Here is a 21,295-nt window from a genome sequence, read left to right on the forward strand (position 1 = left end):
TTCTTGGTAATGTTCGAGTAAATTTTATGACCACAAGCTTACTACTGCTTAGTTCCACACAGTAAACCTTACAGACAGGTCTCCAACATTGATTCCAGTCATAGCAAGCAAGCAGTCTTGATACTTGCCTTAAGACACCCTAGGTTATAACAATGGCCATGCTGCTAAAGAGCGACTTCATTCCATGTAAATGATTTATGAAAACATCTTTTAGCCTAAAATCCATTGTTTCATTTGTAATTATTTTTCTTTTTAACAACAACCTGTACAGATTAAGCAAGATCTCATCCACGTTGTTAAAATAAGATAAGATAAAATATTTATTTATTCATCACATGTACATCAAACCCAGTGAAATGCGTCTTTTTGCATCACTGAGAATGTGCTGGGGGCAGCCTGCAAGTGTCGCCACTCTTCTGGTGCCAACATAGCATGCCCACAACTCCTATCCTGTACATCTTTGGAATGTGGGAGGAAACCAGAGCACCCAGAGGAAACCCACGCAGACACGGGGAGAATGTACAAACTCCTTACAGACAGCAACGGAATTGAACCCAGGTCACTGGCGCTGTAATAGCATTAAGCTAACCATTACACTACCATGTTGATAGACATAGATGAAGAAACAGCAGAACTTCCAACACTTTATATATGCAATTTTCTTTGTAGTTGTCCTCTTGCCTCACCTACTCTGAGGGGTTTCATTTATGGTCTGATATGGTTCCCTGGCAACTTGAGAACCCAGCCAATTAGTTTTTTGATAGATGGAATGACCTTGATTCTGGATCGCAGAAGCATCTTGCAATACAAATTTCTTTCAGGTTAGTGACTAGGATTGTGACACTAGTAGATTTTTCCCCACAATATCTCGGAACGTTGATGTCAATACCTCTACTGCTAACATCAGTGAACTTGGTGTGGAAATGGGGCTTAACCAGTGAAGTCCTCATCTTTTTCAATCAAAGTGTTTGTCATTTCAAAATTGGCTAATATGTTAAGCACAAATGCAGAAGAAATGTGAAAGATTATACACCTTATATTCAGCCTTTATTGAAAAAGAAGCTGTTTTACATCAGTAACGTTTAGAGTTGGTTGCATTCTGAGCTGGCTTGTTATCCTCATGACTCAATTTACCTTTTGTTTCCATAGAAACTGAACAGGTTCGTTTGCTTTTGCCAGGGAAGTAATTATTGTTGTGAAATAAAACAATTAGCCAATATTAACATTGTGAAGTCAATACAAATCGAGAGATGATGTGATCATAAGACTTGAGTTTCCGAACAATTAGTAATTATTGCTTCAGTCACTAATTTTAAAACAAACCTTGTTACCCATAGGCAATTGTGACAATATTAAACCATGGTGTTTTGACAAGATGACATGTTAAGTGCATTTCATAATTGGAGATACTGTTTGTTTTTCAAGAGGATGTTAAGTAAATGAAGCTTGACAAGGAGAGCTGGAAAATTTCTTAGGTGACAGGTCATCTCTTTGTAAAGATACATTGTAAAATTACCTTGGGACAAATTTCAGCTGCAACGCCTAGCTGTTATTGTTACTGGGTGGATCTCCTAAACTTTATAGAACTGGATTGTCAAGCTGTATGCTTCACTGGAATGTAATTCAGACAGGCTCCGCAAATAGCAAGCAAACGACCTACCCAGATGAACACGCAGACTGCTAAGATCTATACCATTAACACTGCAGAACTGTAAGCATCTTAATAAATGAAAATTTGCTTTGTGAAAGGTTATGCAAAAGTTTCTACTCAGCTGTGATCAAAATGGTAATCTGATCTATAAAACACCATGCAGAAAGTGTCACATATTGCTCAAAAGTTCAGGTAAGATAGATTTAATCAAAGACAAAGCTTTCCTCTTGCTGCTTAACATGATTGTTACTTGGTTAACCATATGAATTTTTAAGAAAATTTGATAGCTTTGTGGTTACCTTTATGGATAGCATCTTTATATTTAAGATTTATTTAATTACTTGAATTTAAACACTCAGTTGCTAAAATGGGATTTGAACTTGTGTCTCAGGATCAATGATCCAGGCCTCTGGATAATTGTTCAGAAACCACACTTGAAAGAGATTATGGTTAATCCTTCACCTCTTCCACTTTCCCACCCGATATTCAATAGTTCCTTTAGTGCCTAAAGATCTATTGATCAAAGCTTGGAAAAAATACAACAACTGAGAATCCATAGCACTTTGGTTAGCTTCCATAAAGTATATCAATTATATGAATTGCAGGCTGGAATCTGAATAGGAACTATTGGTGTCTCATGTAAGATGTAATAATGAGCATCCTGCAAATTCTGTACATGCCCAGAACTGAGAGCAATTTGAGTTTCTTCAGAAGGCTAGAATTCATTTTTTCATATAAGCTTCCTTGATGTGCCCAAAATGTTAAATGTCTTTGCAGCTGCACTAATGCTCTTCTTGATGTCAGAATAAATTAAAGAATAAAGTCTGCTTCACAGTAATTAGGTTCTGGCTTCAAAATATAGCAGTTGCTTTGTTTATTAAAAAGGAGCTCAGAGGTCAAGGAATGATGATTTGCACTATTATTAAAATATAATGAAGACGCCAGCATGGCCAATGCATTTTGATTTGAATGCCCTTTCTACATTATAACAATTAACATTATGTTGAATTGCACTACTTGCAAGTAATTGTGGTTTTGTTCACTGTATGAGGGCGTGCTGCATTATTAGGTGATGTAATTTTATCTGTTGTGGAAGTGCCTTCAACTAACTAGATACAATCCAGCAGCTACTTCTGATATTCAATTTTTGCTTTGCCAATTTTAGAAACAAGTGAATATTATGAACAAACAATATATAAAAGATCAGAATATCTGGTTATCTTTCTTATTTTTTGTGTGTGGGACATACTTTGAACAAATATATTTCCTGCATTACAACGGTAACTTCATCTTAAAAGTACTTCATTGACTGGAACATACTTTAGGAAATTCTGAGGTCCTAAAAGGCATGATTTAAAGATCAATATTTCCTTCTTCTATCAGACAAGTTTCTTTTTACTAAGGCAGTCAAAGTTTCAAAGTCATTGTCATCTGCACAAGTACATGTGTGCACAGGTGTGATGAAGAACTTACTTGCAGCAACATCACAGGCACAGAGCATCATATAAGCAGCATTCGCAAGAAAAATATAATTTAACCATAAATTATACACAGTTTTACTATTTTACTAACAAGGTCATGAACACATTCTCAGCAAGCATAATTTCCTTGGTGCTTGACTTAATTTGGTAAAGCAATACCTACAGCTGTGCCTAAGAAAACATTGGCCCAAATTTTGCTGTCACACCAGTGGTGAGACTCATGGTGTTGGCATTGTTTATGCACAAATAGTACAACTTCAGATGCCAGGATAAAGTCATCTGTCAAAGGAGCAAATGGCATCTCACTATCTTCTTCACCATTCAAAAGCCTCAAATGCAGTGAGGTTGCTGCATTAGAAAGGAAGGTTAAATTCACCACAGAAATATGCACATCTCAATCTAAATATATTTTTAACAGTATGTATTACTTGCTGCCATCAACCTCACTAGCACTGAAAGTTAAATATTTCCATAAGACCATAAGACATAGGAGCAGAATTAGGCCATTCAGCCCATCGAGTCTGCTCTGCCATTCGATCATGGCTTATTTATTTTGCCCTCTCAGCCCCATTCTCCTGCTTTCTCCTGTAACCTTTGACACCCTTACTAATCAAGAACCTATCAACCTCCACTTTAAATATACCCAATGACTTGGTCACCATTTCAACTGTGCATTGATGCAGGCTTTACTTGTTTTTGGAGATCTTAAACATGATGTTTCAAATTTATGATTTTCATTTCTGTCCCCCTTCCTTTTTCATCCCTCTTTCTTTCTCCCTCTCAATCCAATCATTCTTTTCCTCTTTATTTCTCTGTTTATACCTGATTTGTTATTGAATTCATTCACACTAATTGCCATTTCCTTCTCAGCCCTTTTGTTGTAAATTTCACATACCTTCGATCTGTTTTGATTAGAGATACACGGTCTGTATCCCTGTTCATTAATGTCTCAGATGCTTTGCTTCTCTTGCTGTGCCACCATTTGTACTTTCAACAAAACCTCATGCAAAAAATTTACAAAACTAAATGCAGAAGGGCAAGTCTAACTGATGCCATTTGCAGTTAAATTAAATCAGAAAAAAGTTGTTTTAAATTATGGGAGATTTATAAAGCAACTTTGAACACCTAGATCTTGTGTGCACACAAAGAACTGAAAAATGCAAAATGGGACACTTGTACTTTTAATAATCTTATCAGTAAATTGATGAGCTCAACACAATTGGTTTAATAGCTCTCTTTAGCAAGAAATATTTGCCCTAACTCTAATTTATAGTTTAAATGTTGGAAAGTGATTGCATTAGATAAAGGAAACTTTTCTCACTCCAGTGCATCCCACCAGGATAAAACTTCCAGTTAGCTGATTTTAGCTACACAGGAATAGCTGTATGAGAGTAGAGTTTTAAGTGAGAAACAAAGGACTGCAGATGCTGGAATCTAGATGAAAAACACCATGATGCTGGAGGAACTCAGCAGGCCAGGCAGCATCCGTGGAGAAAAGCAGGTGGTCAATGTTTCGGGTCAGGACCCTTCTTCAGGACTGAAGACAGGAAAAGGGGAAGCCCAATATACAATTTTTTTTCTCTCTCCTTACCTTTGACCCATCCCCCGGTGGATCTGGTCTCCCCCTCCTCCCCTACATCTGCCTGTCACTATCTCTCACCTGCATCTACCTATCACCACCTTGTGCCCACCCCGCCTCCCCTCTTTTGTCCACCTATCACTGCTCTGCTCTTCCCTCCTATATATTGGGTTCCCCCTTTTCCTATCTTCAGTCCTGAAGAAGGGTCCTGACCCGAAATGTTGACCGCCTGCTTTTCTCCAAGGATGCTGCCTGGCCTGTTGAGTTCCTCCAGCATCATAGTGTCTTTCATCTAGAGTTTTAAGTGCTTGGGCTCATGAGAGAAACAATTACCTAGCCCCTGACAATCTCTAGCCAGAACTGGACCCACTGGATTACTGATCTCTGTACCTGAACGTGGAGTTTGATTCCTGCATCTAGAATCAGGATCACATTCCATGCAGGGACTTCAGATTCATATGATGACTCCTTCACTGTCATCATTCCACCATGGGAAGGTTACTTGTGCTTTAGTGGGTAGTATTTCTGAGTCAGAAGATGATGGGTTCAAATCCCACTGTGAAGGCTTGAATGTAAAATCTGGGCTGAAGATCTATTATAGAACTAAGAGTATACTGCTCTGTTGGAGTGTCACTCTTTCAATGAGGGCCAGTCAACTCTCTCAGCTGATATAAAGAATTCAGTGAATCCATTTTGAAGTAAAGCGAAGCTAGAGACATGATAAATAGTTATTCCTCAACTAGTATCACTGGAATAAATTTTCTGATAATTATCACATTTTAGTTTGCGGGATATTGCTGTGCACAGATTGACCGCAGTTTTTCTGGGTTACAAACAGCAACGAAATTTCAAAAGTACTTCATTGACTATAAAGTCTTCTGTGATGTTCTACAGCCCTGCAAAGTACCAGTAAATGCAAGACTTTCATCTTTCTCCTTGATTAGATGCAAGACCTCTGCCAAGCTGTGGATCCTTACCCAGTGAGAGGGAAAGGAATTGGCAAAATGAAAGGTTTCTGGTATACATCAAAAGAGCATCAATGAGTAACAACGAGCCTTCAGACAACTCACTGTCAGGACAGGCATAGGCAGAATTTCCTTGTGATTAAGGAATTCAAATGGTGGCATCATATAATTTATTGTAAAGAAGAACTTGAAAGAACCTTATAAATTATTTTGGCAGCAAATCCAAAATTCCCTTTATTTAAAATTTTCCAGAGTATTCAGCAATTAAAGAAACTCATGAAGTTCAGTAAATTACAATATACTGTATCTATTAGAAGAATACTTTCAAGCAGGGTGACTTAAACTATTCTCATAAGGTCTGACTTTGATTTTTCCTTTCTGTACTCAACCACACATGACATATTGATATCAAACCTCCTCAAAAGTTACAGGGATGAGCTCATTCTCTGTTTTTACTTTCTGTTCTGTAGGACCATGTACATATTTTGCAGACAAGATAGACTGCAGATGCTGGAATCTGGAACAAAAAGCAGAATGCTGGATGAACATCATCTATGGAGGCAGACAGCTGCAAGTTGACATACAAGTATTGGTATTGGTTGGTATTGATTTATTATTGTCACGTGTGCTAAGATACAATGAAACCTTTTGTTTGCATGCCATCCAGGCAGGTCATGCTGTACATCGAAGTAGTAAGAGAAAACAGAGTGCAGAATGTGGTATAGCAGCTACGGAGAAAATGCAGTGCAGGTAAACAAATAAAACACAAAGGCCAAAACAAGGTAGATTGGGAGATAAAGAATTCATCTTTAGCATACGAGAGGTCCATTCAAGAGTCTGATAACAGCGGGATAGAAGCTGTCCTTGAGTCTGGTGGTACGTGCTTTCAAGCTTTTGTATCTTCAGCCTGATGGGAGAGGGGAGAAGAGAGAATGACCAGGGTGGGAGGGGTTCTTGATTATGTTAGCTGCTTCCCCGAGACAGCAGGAAGTATAGACGGAGTCAATGGACGGGAGACTGGTTTGTGTGATGTACTGGACTGTGTTCACAACTCTGCAGTTTCTCATAGTCTTGGGCACAGCAGTTGCCATATCAAGCTGTGATGCATCTGAGTAGGATGGTTTCTATTGTGCAGGATGGTGCATTTTGCAGGTTTAATTATTTAGAAAAACTGGACGATGCAGTTCATTATGGCAGAGATGTATCCTTCCTGGGTTTACCATTGGAGTGTTGAGGTTACTGCTGTGTCTTTCGAAACTAATTTTGTATTTGTTTGTTTGGCCATAGACAATTAACAATGCCATCCCTGGGAAAGCAAACTATGACAGTTTTCCTTCCCAACTGACTGGGTTACTTGATCTATTATAATATTTCAGTTTTCTTGAAAATACAATTCGAATTCAATCTTCATCACTGTATACAAAACAATAAACCCCAAATTTGTTACAAGCATAAGTAGAAAAAAGAGCTAGTTTAAAAGAAATTGTCAAAATAGCTGGCACTTTACTTAATAATGGAAGATATTTACTTAAAGTGCAGGGGGAATAGAGTGGTTAGAATGAATAAAATACGTCCTTGTTTAAAATTTTAATGATGACTGTTTGGTTCTTTACCAGCTCAAGAGTGTGTGTAAATAGAACCAATTGTTTGAGTGCTATAGAATTCTGTTGACCTGGCTCTGAGCCAGATTATGCCAATTGTTTTGCTGCCACACACTCACCTGGCCTGGATATCGAGTGCCAGTCTCACTGGATCTCACTGTTTGATGCTGAGACCCTGTCCCTTTGACTGAAGGCTTGGATAGGCAGGGAAAAATCAGAGAGGTGTGAGAATAACAAGGTCTTAGTAATAGAGGATTTCAACTTCCCCACTTTGACTTGGAGGGAGTGGAATTTTGATGTGGATCCAGATGAGTTTTTGAGCTAGTACATCAATAGTCTTAAGTGAATACTTCTTGTCTGTATTTATGGAGGACATGGATATTGTATTTGATGAATTCAGGGAGGGGGTAGTGAAATTCTAACACAAGTTATCATTAAAATGAAAGAGGTGTGGGCCTAAAAATGGATACATCCCCAGTGGTTGATGAGATGTATCCTGGGCTGCTATAGGAGGAAAGGCAGGTGATCACTGGGCCCTGACAGAGTTACATCTTCATTGGCCACAGGTGAGGTGCTGGATGTCTGGAGGACAGTAAATGTATTCCCTTTATTCAAGAAGGGCAAAAGTGATAAGCCAGGTAATTGCAGGTGAGGGAGTTGAACATCAATGATGGGAAAGTTATTGGAAAACATTCTGAAGAACAGGATTAATCTAAACTTGGAAAGGCAGAGATTAATCAAAGATAGTCAGCACAGGAGATCCTATCTGATCCATTTAATTAAGAGGTAGCTAATTGCATTGATGAGGACAGTGTGGTTGATGTAGTCTTACATGGACTTCAGTCAGCCTTTGACAAGGTCCCCATGGGAGACTAATCCAAAAGTTTAGAGCCCATGAGGTTCAGAGCGAATTGGCAAATTGGATTCAAAACTGGCATGGTGATAGAAGGTAGAGAGTGATGGTGAGGAATTGTTTTTGTGATTGGAAGCCCATAACTAGAGGTGTTCTACAAGGATCAGTGCTGGGGTGCTTACTGTTTGCACTATACATTGACAACTTCGATGTGAATATAGGAGATGTGATTTGTAAGTTGTAGATGACATGGAAGTTGATGGTGTAGTTCATAGTGAGGAAGGTAGTTTTAGGCTACAGTACTATATGAGTTAGTAGGATGAACAGAACAATGCAAATGAAATTTAATCTCGATCTGTGAGGTAGTGCATTTTTAGAGTAAAGGTAGAACATATACAATGAATGGTATGGTTCTAGGAAGTATTGAGGAACCAAGGGACCCTGGCGTACAAGTCCAAGGATCCCTGAAGCAGATGGCACAGCTACATAAATTGGTGAAGAAGGTATATGGGATATTTGCTTTCATTAGCCAAGGCAGTGAGTATAAGACAAGGTAGTCATGGCACGGCTTAATAAAACATTGGTTAGTCCACAGCTGAAGTCCCATGTGCAGTTCTAATTGCCAACCCCTAGGAAGGACGTGATTCACTGGAGAAGGTGCAGAGGAGATTCACTGGGATGTTACCTGGGATGGAGCATTTCAGCTATGAGGAGAGACTAGATAGGCTGAGTTTGTTATTTTTAGAGGGGAGGAGGCTGGAGGGGGGGGATCCTCACTGAAGTATACAAGATTATGAGAAGATAGGGTAGGTAGTAAGAAACTTTTCCCAATGGCAGAGGTGTATAAAACCAGAGGGCATAGGTTTTAAGGTAAGGAATTAGGGAGTTCAGATGGGATCTGTGGAAGAGTTTATTTTATCCAGGCTGTGACTGGAATCTGGAATGCACTGCTCGTGGAACTGGTGAAGGTAGAGACTTTCACAACATTTAATAAGTATCTAGATGAGTACATGAATCTCCAAGGCTATGGGCCAAGTGTTGGAAGAAGCGATTAGCAAAGGTAGGTACTTGATGGTCAGCATGGACAAGGTGGACAGAAGGGTTGATTTTTGTACTGTATGACTCTATGACTTTACAACTAAGTTTTTTTGTCCTCTGTAAAAGCCTGCATACGCATTTAATGGTTTTTTAATCTCTCTGACATTCGGCCTATTTTAGTAGAATAAGGCATCACTCTCTGAAGTTGGACAATTCCTGGGAAGAAAGTAAAATAACAGATCAAGGCTAACAACTATATTTAATCTACAATCCAATCCATGTACTAAATTGTTACTTTACCAATGCCTAAAGCACATTTTTTAGTCATTCATAGGACACGATACATCTCAGGCATTAAACATCTATTCTTTTATTGTCCTTGAACTGACCACTTCTGAGCCACTTTAATGGGTATTTGCTGTGGGTTAAGAGTTACATTCAGGTCAGATTGCATAATGATTTCCATCCATAAAAGGTATTTGTAAACTATTTTATGACAACCCAGTAGTCTCATATTCATCATTATTAAAAGTAGCTTTTCACTCCCAAATCTATTTACATCACTAAATTTAAATTCCTCATCTGCCATGGTGGAATTTGAACTCACCTCTCCAAATTATTTGTCCATATCTTTCAATTGCTAGTCCAGTAATGTGCTCCTTTATAACAGTAACACCTCACTCCATGTTCAGGAAAAATATTAATCATAGGGGACTCATCTCAAATATATAAGATTCAGGATCCAATGATACAATTATGACCCAGTTGAAATTTTTAGCAGCCAATTGGGCCAGTAAAATATGGAACAAAAAATACAGGAGCCAGAGTTGGCCTTGTGGCCCCTTTAGCCTGCTCCACTATTCAATAAAGAGCATAGTTGATTTGATCTTTGTCTCAGCTCCACTGTCCTTCCTGTTACTTATAACCCTGGGCTCTGCTACAGGTCAAAAGTCTGTCTGTCTCGACCTTGAGTATATTCAATGATATGACCTCCATAACTCTCTTGGGCAGAGAATTACAAAGATTTGCAGCCCTCTGAGAGGAGAAGTTGCTATTTACCTCAATCAACCCTATTTTCTGAATCAACCCTAGTTTTGGAGAACCTCTCAGAATCGATCTTTTCAATCCCTCTTAGAATCTTGCACAGTTCAATAAGACCACTTAAATCCCAGTGACGATAGGACCAATCTGCTAAATCTTTCCTTCCAAGACAAACTTATTTTTAATTTCAAAAATAGACTTTATTCATAAGAAAAATATATACAAAGGAAGAAACAGTGCAAAACTTTTATATTCATGGTCATTACATTCAGTAGAGTAAACTTTTTAAATGAAAAGAAAACATAGCACCATGCCACTCGTGGCACTCTGGGGTGATACACCCTATCATTGTTTGAGGGTCTCCTCCACCTGACTCAGCCCCTCTGTGTGCGATAGCAGAAGGAGTCTAAACTGTGGTCCTTCCCCACAGAGCCCTAGCATTGGCTGCACTGAGCTTCAGTGCATCCCTCAGCACGTACTCCTGAACCCTGGAATGTGTCAGTCGGCAACATTCCCTTACGGAGATGTCACTGTGCGGGAAGACCAACAAGTTTCAGGTGGACCAAAGAGCGTCCTTCACCAAGTTGATGACCTTCCAACAGCACTTGATATCTGTCTCCATGTGTGACCCTGGGAACTCCCATAGATCAGAGAATCCTCTGTTACGCAGCTGCTGGAGATGAACCGGGACATGGACCCTTGCATCCTTCTCCTCACCCCCTTAGCAAATCCATAGTTGTGGGTGACTGTTTCTTCCCCACCACAGCCGTCCCAGGGGTGGTGTGCATTGGGGATGATATGACGTCTGGACAGGGCCTGACTGTGAGGGCCCCTCTCACCGCCAGCCAAGCGAGGTCTTGGTGCTTGTTGGTGAGATTTAGCAATGAGACATTCTGCCAGATGGCTTGGACACTTTGCTCAGAGAACCACCCTACAGTCTCCAGAGTCCCTGTCCTACAGTGTTTGCAGGACATTCCATGCTGACCACTGCCAGATGGACTTGTGGTCAAAAGTGTTTACTTGGAAGTACTCTTCCACAAAGGACAGGTAGTGAGGCAACATCCAGCTGACTGGGACATTGCACAGTAACGGGACTGGACCTATCCTCCGTAAAACCAGGGACAGGTAGAACCTCAGCATGTAGTGACACTTGGTGCCCACATCCACACACCGCCTGATACAGCCACACACGAAGATAAGGGCAACGTTGGGTACACTTTTGCCCCCATTCTCTGCAGATTTATGCATTGTGATCCATCAGACTTGCTCCATCTTAGACCCTCAGATAAACTGCAAGACATTCTGGGTGATTGCCAAGGTAGAGCAGCGGGGGACAGGCCACACCTGCGCCAAGTACAGCAGCCCTGTGACCAAGTGACTTGGCCATACCTGATGACCAAGTTCTTCCCAGTTATTGAAAGAGAACGCTGTTTCAACAGACCCTACTTTTGTTTGACCTTCCCAATCCGCTCCAGTCAATTTTTATTACACGCCTCAGCCCCTCTAAAACAGATCCCTAGCACCTTTAGGTAGCAGACCTGACAGTGGAGGGGACGTTGGGTATTCCAGGAATCAGCCTAGTGATTAAATGATTAAGCATGCAGTACTCCAGGGGTGATCTCACAAACACTCTTTACAATAATAGCAAGACATCCCTACCTTTATATTCAATCATATTTGCAATAGTATAGTGCAGGAACACCCAGTGGAAACTTCCATTAAGCAGCAGCAGGCCCAAAGAGCAGAACCACGCCACAAACCCCACGAGGAATTGATACATCCCTTCCCTATCCTCAATTGCACTAAACACCCCACTCCCTTCACCACTGGCTCATGCCAAGGGTCACACTCTTGGATTCCGAAGAGTGGCCTGTGTCCACCTCTCACTGCAGATGCTGATTTCTGCCATGTTTGACTTCAATTTCAACCATACAGGTGGGACATGGAGGGAAGGGGTGTGGGTGTGAAGCATTATCACAGGATCACAGTAGTGGGTGGGAAACGGGCTAGGTGTGACTGAAAAGAGGGGAGTATAATCTTAGGGAACAGATTGTTATAAAAGAAACTGTCAGAAAAGGAATGAAAAGAAACTACAATCTCACTAGAGGAAAATAAGTTACCAAATTATACCATCTTCTAGACCTGTTTATAATTAATTCTAACTCAGATCATCATAGCAACATCACACAAGATTTGCTATTGGATGAGATCATTGTCAGCCTGGCCCATGTGTCACATTTGCCTCCCATTGAATCCCTGAATTCACACTTACCTTTTGCAGTTGCACGGTTCCCTATGTCTTCAAGGTCTTCCTGCTGCCCACCATTCTGTGAGGTGGAAATGTCCATCAAAGGCGTGTAGGCTGCTGGCAATGCAATCTGCGACTCCTTGGACTACACTGATGGACTTCTGACAGTTCGTTTCCAATGAGACATTTAGAAACATGAGAGTAAATCTTAAAAATACCTTAAAAATTAAGAAATAATAAATATATTTAAAAACACAGCTTATGCAAATTAATTGAAAATATTACTGTTAATTAACATAAAACCAAAAATCACATCTCTTACCTTTTTACTGAATGCCAGTGACTGCATTCAAATGGCATTAAGCTGAGAAGCCAGATACAAAATCCATCCAGCTCCTCAATTTGTAAAGTTAGGAACTGCCCCGCAATCTGTGTTGAGTCCAGGCACAAAGAAGGAGATCAGATGCAATAGCAATTGGCCTCAAAATTGCTTCATGCCAATTGTATGGTGTTAAAGTAGAGCATGTATCACTCAAATATTGTTTGTGAAAATTGCATAAAGAGCAAGACCTTCAAATGTAAAATTCACAAAAAGGCACATACTGAGCTGAAACTAATGGCTCAGCAATCCCCAGTGAGATATTGCGGGTTATATCAATTATTCCCATGTAACACAGCAGGTGTAATCTTTGCAGGCAACCCTTCAGGGATTATACCACAATAAAAACAACACACTTCCAGCTACAGAGTTGTGTTGCTGGTGAATGAATGAATGGATGCTGGAATGGTGGAAGGGGTGTGAGAAGAGGACTCAGGGATTCAGAGGAAATGGACAAGCCAGAGATGAACAGTGCCCACAGGAATCATGTTCTTGGCACGGGGTACCAAGGACATCCTGCAGTTTCATAAACCGGACAAACCAGCAGGACGTTGCCAGGAGGTCTCTAAAATGACATAAGTACAGTCTGTGATACCCGCATTTTGGGGAAGCCTTTAATGCAGTTAAATGTCTGGGCCTGCTCTGTGTGCTTCTGTTGTCTGAAGGAAAAGTAAATGAAGTCTTTCTTCTTGAGTGTGGATCTTGGGTGACCTCCCTAATTCAGGACTGGTCCTGACAAGGTCTGGAAGGTTGATTCCCCTGGAATCCAGGAAGAGTTAGTTAGGTGATTCAAAATTGGCTCAGTAGGAAGCAGAGGGCGGCAGTTGAAGGTTGTTTCTTGGAATGGAGACCAGTGACTAGTGGTGTCCCGCAGGGGTCGGTGTTGTGATCCTTGTTATTTGTTATTTATAGAAATGATTTGGATGTGAATGCATAAGGCTTGATCAGTAAGTTTGCGGATGACACGGAATTAGGAGGTGTTGTTGATTGTGAAGAAGGTTATCGCAGATTATAGGGGGATCTTGATCTATTAGGGAAGTGAACCGAGGAGTGGCAAATGGATTTCAATACAGATAAGTGTGAGGGTGATACATTTTGGAAAGTCAAACCAGAGTAGGACGTATGCTATGAATGGTAGGGCACTGGGGCGTGTAATGGAATAGAGGGACATAGAAGTACAAGTGCATAGTCCGTTGAAAGTGGCGTCACAGAGAGCAGGGTGTGAAAAAGGTGTTTAGCACACTGGCCTTTATCAGTCAGGCCATAGAGTATAGGAGTTGGGACATTATGTTGCAGTTGTATTAAGTATTGTTGAGGCCACGCTTGGAGTACAGTGTATAGTTTTGGTCACCCTGTTATAGGAAAGACATGGTTAAACTGGAAAGAGTACAGAAAAGATTTACGAGGATGTTGCTAGGACTAGAGGGCCTGAGTTATAGGGAGAGGTTGGCCAGGCTAGGTCTTTATTCCTTGGAGCACAGGAGAAGGAGGGGCAACCTTATAGAAGTGTTTAAAATTATGAGAGGCATAGATAAGGTGGACGGTAACAGTCTTTTCCTCCAGGGTAGGGGAGTCCAAAACTAGGGGGCATAGATTTAGGGTGAGAGAGGAAAGATTTAAACGGGACCTGAGGGGCAACTTTTTCATGCAGAGGGTGGTGATTATATGGAATGAGCTGCCAGAGGAAGTGGTTGAGGCAGGTACAATGGTATCATTTAAGAAGCACTTGGATAAGTACATGGAGGTGTGGGGCCTGGAGGGATATGGACCGAACGCAGGAAATTGGGACTAGCTAGGAGGACAATGCGGTCGGCATAGACTGGTTGGGCTGAAGGGCCTGTATCCATGCTGTATTGCTCTATGACTCTATGATTGAGTAACAAACTGTGAGATCTAACAGACATCAGCTGTAGTAGCCTGGTACAATCAGGAGACTAGGAAGTTGAAAGTAAGTATTACCCTGATCTCCATAGGCAATGTAGTTATACACACATATGAGAGTATGTTTAAGATTGAGGGAGGTCACGGATCTCTTTGAGGAGAAAGAATGCAATCTTAGTGTTGGCCCTTTAAATAGCATTTGTTTCAGAGTTAATAAAACTTGATTGTTCTGTGAGTAAATGAGAACTGTCATTTTTCACACAAGTGAAATTGAAAATCTCAGCAGTCGGAAAAAAGACAGTTCTCTTTGAGTGAGATTGAATCTCACTGCAGATGAATTTTGCATGCTTTACTACAGTTCATTATCTTTGCTGGAATTCTACACTGAAAGGAAAGTGAAAGGGTGACTGAAAATCCCATCAAGAGATGAAGACTTACACATTCCCCAGCAGGTGCTAAGGCATTCAGAAACGTGGGCAAATATTTTCTTCTCCTAGTTAACCAGAATTCCATCAGACCTGAAGTTGTGCGAAGGAATTTCTGGCCAGTCATCTCCATCACTGGAATTTCACAAGATTGACAAAATGATACCACCTATAGTCTGCAAAACCGTCCTAATTCATCCAGTCTTTTAAGAAATGTTAATGCTTGCATAAACAAGAAGTAAAGACACAACTAATGATACAGCAAATGTTGTTAGCAGCAATTTAGTTTCAGGAGGGATCCATAAAAAGAAAAACTGGCCAGCATTATTGTGGATATTGTGCTGACATTAGCTTTCAAAAGTGTGAGCAATAATTCCTTTCAGTAACACAGTTGTGAACCACAAAGCTTGAAAGTTTGCATGCGATGATTAATAAGACAGGTATTTTATTGAAAGGGGAATTTGCAATAACCCTATTATCCTTGTTGGCATTGTATCCTTTTTGGAACTTGATAAATCTTTCAACTTGTTTTGAAATTTGCTCTGCCTTAGAGCAATGGAGATATACCTCAATAAGTTTGTCTCAGGATATGGCAAGTTTTTGGTTAGCTAAGCCAATCAAATAACATCCTGTGCAGTGGTATCTTCGAATAATAACAGCAAAATAAACTTCATTTAATTTTGTAATTATAACTTATGAAGAGGGCGGCCTTATTTTAAAATATGTAAAATTGCTCAAATAATCACACAGAATCTTACAGCACAGAAGCATATAATGTGGACCATTTGGCTCCATTGGTCCTTTGAAAGATCTATGTAATTGGTTCCACTCTGCTATCTATTCGCACAACAAGTAATTTTTTTCCTTTTCATGTATTTATCCAATTTTGTTTTGACATTCATTATTTAATCTGTTTCCAACACTCTTTCAGGTAGTGCAGTCCAGATCATAACAACTTACTACCTAAAAAATAATTCCCTTCATTTTGCCACTCAAATAAATGATTAGCTGAAACTTGAGTCACTTGCGATAATCTCTGAAAGTTTATGTCCAGAAACCAGTACAAGGAATAAGGACTCTAGTTTCTTTTTAATTGCTATTGACTGGATGTTTGATGGTTGTAGCCTGTCCTTGAAGATTGCAGTTGTTATAGACAATGGATGGGGGTTGCAGCCCTTCAGTTCTTGGACTGTGGATTGAACTCCCAACACTCCTTATCTTCCAGAATGAAATACAGAGAGGATGTTACCAACCCTAGTTTAACTCAATGACTGGAGTTCTGCACAGAACCAATCAGCCATATATTTTCTGTGTGACTGTGAACCATGATGGACTGTTTTTAAATGTGGCTGAGGAGACACTAAACAGGCAACATAAGTGGATCCAGGATTGTTAGGGAACTGTACATATATGCATTGGCATATTTTAACATGAAGCCACCAGTTCTGCCTCCCATGCAATGCATAATTAACAGAACAAATAATTCTCCTTTAAAGCCAACAGTATAGATAAAAGGTTAAAAAGGAACCTATTGAAAAAGATAGGACCGTTAACATTTTTTATAGCATGCCTGCTGGAATTTTAAACAAACCACTGCCTATTTGTTTGTTTGTTTGAGAGGACAGCTAATGGAACTGGAATTACTTTATGGTGTGCAGTGAAGGGCTGCAGTGAGAGGAAGATGCAGTTTGGGGCAATAAAACAATCAGAACAGAGCTAATAAGTATGACCTGGTGACCTCTGTAAGTGGGTGTGAACCAAAGGCTTTTAAACAGATGTCTTAAGCTGTTGAAACTTTCCTTCCTAATACTATTCCTCAGATGCTAAACCATGACAGTGTTGTTACAACTGTGATACTGTACAGTACCCTCATAACTCCTAAGGACTGAATCTTTGCCTCAGCATGTCATTAATCTAAAATTGCACAAGGTTATTACAGTACAATATAATGGCAATCATTCCAGTGACATTAGGTCTTCATCAGTACCCTGGAGACTGCTCCCCCAACCCTATGAGGCATAGCTGAAAGTGGGACATAGGAGCCCTTCATATGGGCTATTTACCCTTCTGCTAGCCCCTCCTGTAATATTTACAAACAAAGTCATGGACAGGGAAATCAGCAGAAGTCCAAGAAGGATTGGGAATGCGAGGATTAAGTTTGGAACAGGGAGTCAGCTCTACCGCGACCGCCCAGTTTTCCTTGTTGTTTATATTATTAACCCATTGAATTGGGATGTGACTGTCTGGGTTACTTTACTTTAGGGACCAGTAAGAGAAGAGGAGGAATTAGAGGAGGAAAGGAAGAAATATTTCTTAGCCTCAGTGAGTAGGGTATTTAAACTTGGTTAAACTTTGGTTACCAAACTGCCTACTTCCACTATTATCCCTGGTAACCTATTCCAGGCAACTACCATTCTCTGCGTAAAAAACTTGCCCCTCATGTCACCTTTAAATTTCCCCCTTCTAACTTTAAAAGCATGTCCTCTTGTATTTGACATTTCTACCCTGGGGAAAAGATTTTGGCTGCCTACCCTATCTATGCCTCTCATAATTTTAAAAAACCTCTATCAGGTCTCCCCTCAGCTTCCAACACTCTAGGGAGAACAACCCAAGTTTGTTCAACCTTTCCTTATAGCTCATACCCTCTAATCCAGGCAACATCCTGGTAAAATTCTTCTGTACCCTCTCCACAGTCTCCACACCCTTCCTATAACAGGGTGACTAGAACTCCATGCAATACTCCAAGTGCAGTCTGACTAAAGTTTTATTTAGCTGCAGCATGACTACCTTACTCTTATACTCAACACCCCTACCAATGAAGGCAAGCATGCCACATGCCTTCTTTACCACCTTATCCACTTGCAAGGCCCCAATGCTGTACCTCAATGCTATTAAGGGACCTACCATTAACTATATACCTTCTCCTTTCATTTGACCTCCCGAAGTGCAACACCTCACACTTGCCCAGATTGAACTCCAACTGCCACTTCTCTGCCCATATCTGTAACGGATCTATATCCCACTGTATTCTTTGATAGAACATTACACTGTCCACAACTCCACCAATCTTGGTGTCAACTGCAAATTTGCTAATCCACCCATCTACATTGTCATCCAAATCATTAATATATATCACAAACAACAGACGTCCCAGCACTGATCCTGTGGAACACCACTGGTCATGGACCTCCAGCCAGAATAACAGCCTCCCACCCCTACTCTCTGTCTTCTATGGGCAAGCCAGTTCTGAATCCATACTTGCAATTCACCCGGGATCCCATACAACTTTATATTCTGAATCAATGAGGGACCTTATCAAATGCCTTACTAAAGTCCATGTAGATAACATCCACTGCCTTACCCTTATCAAGCTCCTTTGTCACCTCCTCAAAAAATATTTGCCTTTCATTTTTCTTTTTTCTGCTATAAAACTTTTCCAAATAATACCAACATTAGTGCACCACATAAAACTCATCTTGGGTAAGATTTCCAACCTCACTGTCCTGAAAGCAGCAGTTCTTATTTACGCACAGAGCAACCAAATTTTGCTTACACCAATTCCCCTGAATTTAAGGATCAATGCTCAAATTGCATTCTTAAATGTTTTAAATACTATTAAAAACCTCTAAATAATATTAGATACCATAAATACTTTGTCCATGGAGGGATTGAGGGATACAATAAAAAAAGGGACCATCAGTGAGAAAGGAAGTTAGCCAAAGATTTCTTTTCTGCTTCTTGAACTTCCATGGGGCTCTTAAACTCATCCAACATATCATTAATGCAAAATGAGGATAAAAGAAGAAATTCTAACATTTATGCTTATCTAAAGCCTGCACAAAATAACTCCATGTTAAATCAGGAAGCACTTGAGTTCATGGATATTTATAACCCTTTCGACCTCTTTATGCTAATGTCAGGAGGTTGGACAAACTTGGGTTGTTTTCTCCGGAGTGGCAGCTTCTGAGGGGAGATCTGACTGAGGTTTATAAGATTATGAGCGGCATAGATAGAGTAGCCAACCAGTATCTTTTTCCCAGGGTCAAAATGTCTAATACTAGAGGGTATTCACTTAAGGTGAGAGGGGGTAAGTTCAAAGGAGATGTGTGGGGCAAGTTTTTTTACACAGAGACTGGTGGGTGCCTGGAATGTGTTGCCATGGATGGTGGTGGAGGCAAATACTATAGAGACTTTCAAGAGACTCTTAGATAGGCACATGAATGTGCAGAGAATGGAGGGATACGAATATTGTTTAGGCAAAAGGGATTAGTTTAGTTTGGCATTTAATTACTAGTTTAATTAGTTTGGCATAATATCGTGGGCTGAAGCGCCTGTTCCTGTGCTGTACTGTTCTATGTTCTATGTTCAATACCCAACTCTTCCAATATGGCTGCCTCAGCTTTCTCCCTCTCCCCTTCCACCAACTTTCCATAACTTTAACTTTCTTGGTCCTACATGTTACGTCTCTTCTCTAACTTCTCTCTCCATTTTCAATACCTGTTCAAAATCTACCTACTTGATCGCCTCTTACAGCCACTTCTACTACCCTTTGGGGTCCAATTTTTCCTTGTAAAGTGAGATGTTAATGGCTGTTTTTAAATGCAGGTAGTTTCTGTTTGTAAAGGCACCAGCTCAGTGAAATGGCTAACCGCATGACAATCCTCATATAAACATTTGCTCTCAACCTCATGTACTTGCCAGAAAACCAAAAATGTCAACTAGCTAACATGTCAGCATTTTTATATGAAAGCCTATCAGTCAGTTAATGTGCACAGGTTAGTAAGCTAAGTACAAAAGGAGAAGCTTAACTTTTAATTGTTCTGAAGAAGAATTAATAAGGAAATATATCACAATGATGACCTAATGTTTCAGTCAGTAAATCAGGAGATGTCAATGCTTGCAGCTACTTATTGTACATTATGGTCTCCAAACTATATTGGCTGACATAGATTTTCTGTTAAATAGTAATAATTTGCTTGACTAAAATGAGCCCAAAAAGAGCTAAGGAGCTTCAGTTTTTAAAGTTCAATTTAGAACATAGTCATAATCTCCACAAGGTATAAAATCTTACCTGTTTTAAAAGATCAAAGATTTGCTTGAGAGTGTCAGGGGTACTGGATTAAATAAAAGCCAGGATTTGCACAATGAAGCTGTTAGTGAGTGCATCATCTAACATGTCTAATTTCCTCAAGCAGAAAATTCACAGCTGGAATAGTCTTAAAGACCGAAAATTGCTACCTAGCAAACACAAGCAAGTTTCTCTTTGAAGAATTTATCCTGTGGATTATTACACGTGAGAACAAAAATCTCTGTTGCCTGTGAAGCAGCTCATGATACTTGTCACACTAAGGGGAAAGAAGTGTTTCACATAATTCAAATAGCACATTGCTTCCTTGGCTTGGGGCCAAACCATAGCTGAGGATTGTGAAATAAATTCTCTTTTGTTAGTGATAATGTCTTCTGGCATTATCCTCCAGCTTTTGTTTCCATTTTTATTTTCCTTGATATCACTACAGGAGGCTGGCGAGTCCAGTGCGACCAATTTCAGCTTCTATTCTGTCACAGACAATAGTGGATGAGGCCTGCAAATGAAAGCTGAATAAAGTGCGATTACGTCTCCATTTGTCAGTAATAGGATTACCCTGCTGATGAAAGGAACTGCAGGCAAACTTACATGCTCAACAGTGGTGTAAGTTACCCAGGAAGGGAGAGAAAATCCATTCTGGTTCTAAATTCAGCCCCGGTTTCTCAAATCCAACCCAGGCCCAAGGTTTTTAATGAACCACTTCTTGCCGTGGTTGCTGCCACTGAGCTGTGTACTTGCTCACTGAGGTAGAAAATACAATTACACTCAAAATAAGGGGGCAGTTAGCTTTCTGCCTCTGACAAGGAGGGTGAAGGCTTTCGTCTAATTGTGGTGATCTTTCTGGTGCATAAATAAAGGGTGAAGTGTAAAAACAATGCTATTCATTAAGTCCCCACATAACAGCCTGTGGAACTGCACCAAAAGATACAGAGAGCTTTACTGGGGAAGATAAAAGTTTTAAGCTACATGTTATCTCAGTTATTGCAAGACTCATGAAACCCAACAATACAAATAAATAAAGGAGAATTACTTCAGGCAGACAACAGTGTGAGTAAATAAACCTTGAG

At 40.2% G+C, this 21,295-nt stretch overlaps 1 long non-coding RNA gene across 1 annotated transcript; it reads left to right on the forward strand.

Annotated features, from left to right (window-relative positions):
- The first annotated feature begins 1,722 nt into the window (after positions 1 to 1,722).
- Positions 1,723 to 20,471, forward strand: LOC127567537 (uncharacterized). Its single transcript, XR_007955900.1, has 3 exons — positions 1,723 to 1,843; positions 6,147 to 6,274; positions 20,338 to 20,471. It is a non-coding gene; the product is annotated as an uncharacterized LOC127567537 (long non-coding RNA).
- The last annotated feature ends 824 nt before the right edge of the window (positions 20,472 to 21,295 follow it).

This window comes from Pristis pectinata, chromosome 2 (genome assembly GCF_009764475.1).
Source record: "Pristis pectinata isolate sPriPec2 chromosome 2, sPriPec2.1.pri, whole genome shotgun sequence".
NCBI lineage: Eukaryota > Metazoa > Chordata > Chondrichthyes > Rhinopristiformes > Pristidae > Pristis > Pristis pectinata.